Source organism: Eublepharis macularius, chromosome 16 (assembly GCF_028583425.1).
Source record: "Eublepharis macularius isolate TG4126 chromosome 16, MPM_Emac_v1.0, whole genome shotgun sequence".
NCBI lineage: Eukaryota > Metazoa > Chordata > Lepidosauria > Squamata > Eublepharidae > Eublepharis > Eublepharis macularius.
In genome coordinates, this window is record NC_072805.1 from 19,814,351 (window position 1) to 19,819,993 (window position 5,643).

A 5,643-nucleotide genomic window follows, 5' to 3' on the forward strand; every position below is an offset into this window, starting at 1 on the left:
TGAGGGCAACACACACAACAACACACAAGGGATGAGACAAAGCCCTTAGCATGGGGTGTGGAGGGGAATAGGTGCACTTCAGTGGGCCCTGGAAGTTTAAGCAGGCCAGGCTGCTATAGGGTACTGATGTCCATTCAAAAGTAAAATAGAAAAAATTTTGGTGCGGGCAGGGGTGAGGAATTTTGGAGAATGTTGTGGAAATCCCACCTTGTCCTGAAAAAATCCAGCCTCTTCAGGATTCTACAAGCTTTAGGGGCTTGAGGGGGCTATTTTCCTTTTCTCCTGACCCCCCCCAACTCTCTCCCAACTGCTGGCATCATTTTGGGTCACCTGGAGCAGACTCAGGCCACATCAGGCTGCGGTTTGATTTTCTCAGGGCTTTTTTTCTGGGAAAAGAGGTGGTGGAACTCAGTGGGTTGCCCTTGGAGAAAATGGTCACATGGCTGGTGGCCTCGCCCCCCTGATCTCCAGACAGAGGGGAGTTTAGATTGCCCTCCAAGAAGGCAATCTAAGCTCCCCTCTGACTGGAGATCAGGGGGCGGGGCCACCAGCCACGTGACCATTTTCAAGAGGTTCCGGAACTCTGTTCCACCGCGTTCCAGCTGAAAAAAAGCCCTGGATTTTCTATCAGTTAATTTATAAAGTCACCTTTTTCTGTGTCCCTGGGGAACTGGAGGATAGCCTGGTTTTCCTATGTTTGTGATGGTAATAGAGGCTGCCATGTCACTTTTAGAACTAACAAGAGGGGACCCCATGGGAAGGGAAATCCCATTCCCCCCACTGTGCCCCGCTCCCCACATCTCATCTTGGTTCCCTGTTGCACAAGCTCAGGCTCCACACTCCCCAACTTCATTTCCCTCCATCCTTGCCTTCTCCTGAAGCTATTTTGGGTTGTTATGGCAACCTGCTGTTTTCTGAATGATTTTTTTAAAAAAATGTTTGAATGTGATTTTGGCTGTTCCCCACCTCCATTTTGAAAAATCCTATTTTTCTGCAAACCCAGAGCTTCCCCGCATGTGTAGTACCCTAAACTGTAGCTATTCTAGTCCCGTTTTAGCCGCTCTGGGGCCACCACCAGCCCTTGGCTATCAGATAAGCAGGTGATTCTTTCATGATGGATGAAGCTGTGTGCATAAAACAGAAACGTGTGTGGGCAGGGAGAGGATTTCACAAGTGTGTACCATGCCCAGGGAAATTATGTCTTGGCCCTGGACTGAGGGCAGGTTTACAGGGCAATTCTAAGAATACTTTCCTGGGAGTAAGCCCTATTGAATAGACCTGGGTAGAATTCTGAGTAGACCTGCTTAGGATTGCTCCCTGTGTCCCTTCTCAAAATGGAGCCAGTGAGTGCATGCCTTTAACTTCTTCCCCATCCAAGTGGATCAATGGCTGGGTGCTGGGTTCAGAAGTGGGCAGAGCTGTTGGATGATCTTGGAAGCAGACTCTTTCTCTGCCTCGCAGGGTTGTTAGTTAGGCTGTGGATAAAAGAGAAGAGGAAACAATCTATGCTTTGATGACAGATGGGAATCAGGGAGAAAAAACGGAGAAGTTCCCTTAGTGAAGGGAGTTCCTGCCAGTTCCCCACTTTTCTAGTTAAATTGAACCATTCTTACATCGTTCTCAAGTTAGGCTGAGAGAGTTTGACTGGGCCAAGGTCATCCTGCAAGCTTCCAAGATAGAGCGAAGTTTCAAACCTGGGACCTCTCGGATCTTGGTCTGACACTCTAACATCTGCACCACTCCGGCTGTCTACCTCTCATAAGTGCCCTAGCACTAATAAATAGCCCACTCCCCTCTGCCTCCCACCCTGAAATTCTGATCCTCTTTTGTTTCATGGATTGGGAAGGAAGACTTGCTGAGGGCGTGTCCCAGGATTTTTCGATTCTTTCTCAAATTGGTGCATGGTCAATTTTGTTACCGAGCAGCACCCCCCTCTCCTTCCCTGAGGCCATCCACGAACTATGTCTGAGTTCTACACTAAAAGACTGCCTTGCACGTGTGCCTCTAATACACGTGTCAGTTGCATGTCTGATGCTGCAACGGACTGTGTCAGTTTCCTGGACAATTGCTTTCAGGACCCTTGTGTGGCACAGCCCTGCTCAAGCTTATATTTGGACTTTCCTTTGTGATTTTGCCCTGCCACCAACCACGGACTGTGTCTTAGAGAGCTTGCCTCACCCTGGGTCCCAGCCATGCTGCTAGCAGCCAGGTGCCAGCCAGGGAGATCTTCAGCGAGCCTGACCAGGCGCCCCCTGGCCAGCTCCTGCCGGGAGCTTCCCGCGGGCTGGTTACCAAGTTCACCCTCGCTACCGGGTAGCCTGCTAGTAAGCCCTAGCCATGCCCAGATGACAGCCTTGTTCCCAGGCAGCCAGGAAACCGAGGGGAACTGCCTGCTTTGGGAAGCCATTTCGAAGAAGCGAGCTGACCACGTACACAGCGAGAGAACTCCGCTCTCCTCTGCATATCTTGACACCCATCCGGAGTGGAGATTGAGCACCGGTCAGCCAGAGCAATCTACAAGTGCACATCAAAGCAACTTCTGCACTCCGGACTTGATGGCACCAGGATGAGTGCTGTTAACGTGCAAACTGCCCGGATCCCCTTCCTTCCCCCGTCCCCTCTCCCAAAAGGTGTCATGATATCAATCAGACTTCAAACAGTGTCCAATCAAGGCTATTCCGATAGCCCCAAATCCTTTGATTTAAGTCGTGAGAACCACTGAACGAGGTGCCCGCAACCAAATACTTTGAAAGCATATAAGCTAGCCCCTCAAACCAGAGGGTGTGCGCTATTCCTATCCTAACTTCCTTGCTGCCCTTCTACCTGTGGTCCTAGTGCTGGCACTAGACCACCTCGCTGCTAGATCTCTGCTCTGCCCCAGGATTGTAAGTATATCCCTTATCATCGTGGGGTTCCTGCTCATGCAACCATCTCTAATTTTCCTACTCTGTGTTTCTTAGCTCTTGTGTGTAACCTTGTGTGTTTGTGTAAGTTTAGGCATACGCCACACCATTAGTAAACACACATTATTGATTGAATTTCTGTAGTCTGCTTCTTTATCACGTGAGTTTCTGAAGAAGGGACCTTGGTATAGCTGGCTAGATCCACGCTAGATTTAGTTCTGGACTGCTAAGCTAATTTCCCCATCCAATTAAAAGCAGTTCCAGTAACAATTTCTTTTCCTTTTTAGTGAGCCCCCATACCAAGTAAAATTTGGACTTGTGGGTCACTGTACCCAAAAGGATAGGAACCACTGGGGGAGATGAGCAGACTGGGGCATGTGCGGTGTGTACAGATGGTGAGTGGGTAGCAAGAAGGGCAAGGAACTGTTAATGAGTAGGGAGCAGGGGGGCCAACTTCTTTCCATGGCCCTACTCATGTGCTTGGAAATAGCATCCTCCAAAACATTAGAAGTGTCCTGCCAAAATACTGTATTGGATTCTTGCTAATGTTGTGTCTTTGTAAACTTGTATTTATTTACCCTATGGCATTGTTTATAGAAATATCCTTGATACCAACTGTACTAATCTCACACTGTGTAATCTGTCTTGAGTCTCAGTGAGAAAGGTGAACTACAAATCTTTACTATATAAAAGAGTAAGCATGTTTTAGATGACTCACTTCCTACCCTGGTGCACCACCAGAGGGTGCTACTGTGGCAGGAAACCCAGGCTGGGATCAGGAGCAGAGCAGGAGGCAATGCCCTCTCCCCCCACCTTTACCTGGCTGGTATCAGGGGCAGAGCAGGTGGCAATGCCTGCCCGCCTTCACTCTGCTGGGATCAGGCTCGGAGCAGGTGGCAATGCCTGCCTCCTGCTTTGACATGGCCAGGATCAGGAGCAGAGCAGGTGGGATCAGGAGCAGAGAAGGTGGCAATGCCCGCCCCAGCCTTCACCCAGCCAGGATCAGATGCGGAGCAGGTGGAAATGCCCGCCCGTGCCTTCACTTGGCCAGGATCAGGAGGGGAGCAGGTGGCAATGTCCAGCTACCACCTTCACTCGGCTGGGATCAGGAGTGGAGCAGGTGGCAATGCCCATCCCCCTGCCTTCACCCAGCTGGGATCAGGAGCAGAGCATTGGCAATACCCACCCACCACCTTCATCTGGCCGGGATCAGGAGCGGACCAGGTGGCAATGCACTCACCCCACCTTCACCCAGCCAGGATCAGAAGTGGAGCAGGTGGCAATGCCTGCTCCTTGCCTTCACCCAACCGGGATCAGGAGCGGAGAAGGTGGCAATGCCTGCTCCCCAACTTCACCCAGGCCGGGTGAAGGCGCAGAGCAGGAGGCAATCCTCACCCCCTTCACTCAGCTGGGATCAGACCTGGAATAGGTTGCAATGCCTACCCCCCTTCACCCAGTCAAGATCAGGAGCGGAGCAGGTGGCAATGCCCTCCCCCCCCCCCCACTTTCACCCGGCCAGAATCAAGAGGGGAGTAGTTGGCAATTCCCACCCCCACCTTCACCCAGCTAGGATCAGGCATGGAGGAGGAAGCAATGTCTGCCTGCCCACCCTCCCTTTATAGAGGGCGGGCAGGTTGCTGGTAAACAAACAAACAAACTTGTTGCTAGTAAATGAATGAATGAATGAATGAATGAATGAATGAATGAATGAATGAATGAATGAATGAATGAATGAATGAAAAAGTGCAGCCGGATCCATCTACCCCAGCCTCCTGTCTCACACAGTGCCCATCAAATGTTGTGTCTGGTAGGTGGTGGCAATAAAGGCAAGGAGCCATTAACGGGAAGGGGGAAAGAAGGACCCCCTCCCTGCACCGGAGGGGGATGCAATAAATCACAATGTTGAAAATATAGTAACAATCTATTTAAAGTGCCCGGTGCAAACGGTGAATAAATATCACCAATATATAATCTCATACATTCTTCATCAAACGCTGTATAAATATCAATAGATTACGATCATCACATTTCAACATTACAATAACATTTCCAATAATTCACTGTCCAATAGGAATAAATCGTCCGTCTTCTTTACTCTTATCTCTTGCAGAGCCGTCGGGGCAAGATCTTAAAGTGACAAGCGCAGATGAATTGTGGACAAGCCAGGTAAGTACATTACATTCAAAGTAGTTGCTAAAGTGCCAACTTCCTTCCCTGGTCCTGCTCCTGCGCTTGGAAACAGCATCCTCCGACATATTCGAAGAGCCCTGCGGGACCAGACCTGTGGTCCATCTAAGGCCGGCCTGCTGCCTCACTCAGTGCCAACCGGATGCCGTGGCTGGCGGGTGGTGGCAAGCAGGGCACGGGGCTGTTGGTGGGAAGGGTGCGGGGCGGGCAACTTCCTTCCCTGGCCCTGCTCCTCCGCCTGGAAACTGCATCCTCCCAAATATCAGAGGAGCCCTGCCAGCCCAGACCTGCGATCCATCCAGCCCAACCTCCTGTGGCTGGCGGGTGGTGGCAGCAGGGCAGGGGGCAGTTGGTGGGAAGGGCGCCGGGGGCCCCACGTCCTTCCCCGCTCCTGCTGCTGCGTTGCTTCGCCTCCGCCCGGGAAGGGTTAAGCGGCTGCCTGGAAACGCCTGGCGCGCCGCGCTCGGCTCCGGGGACTCGGGCGCCGCCGGGTGGCCCGGCCCCCCGCCTCCTGGCCCGGCGGACGCGCCTTGCAGGCACCGTGACGCGCGCC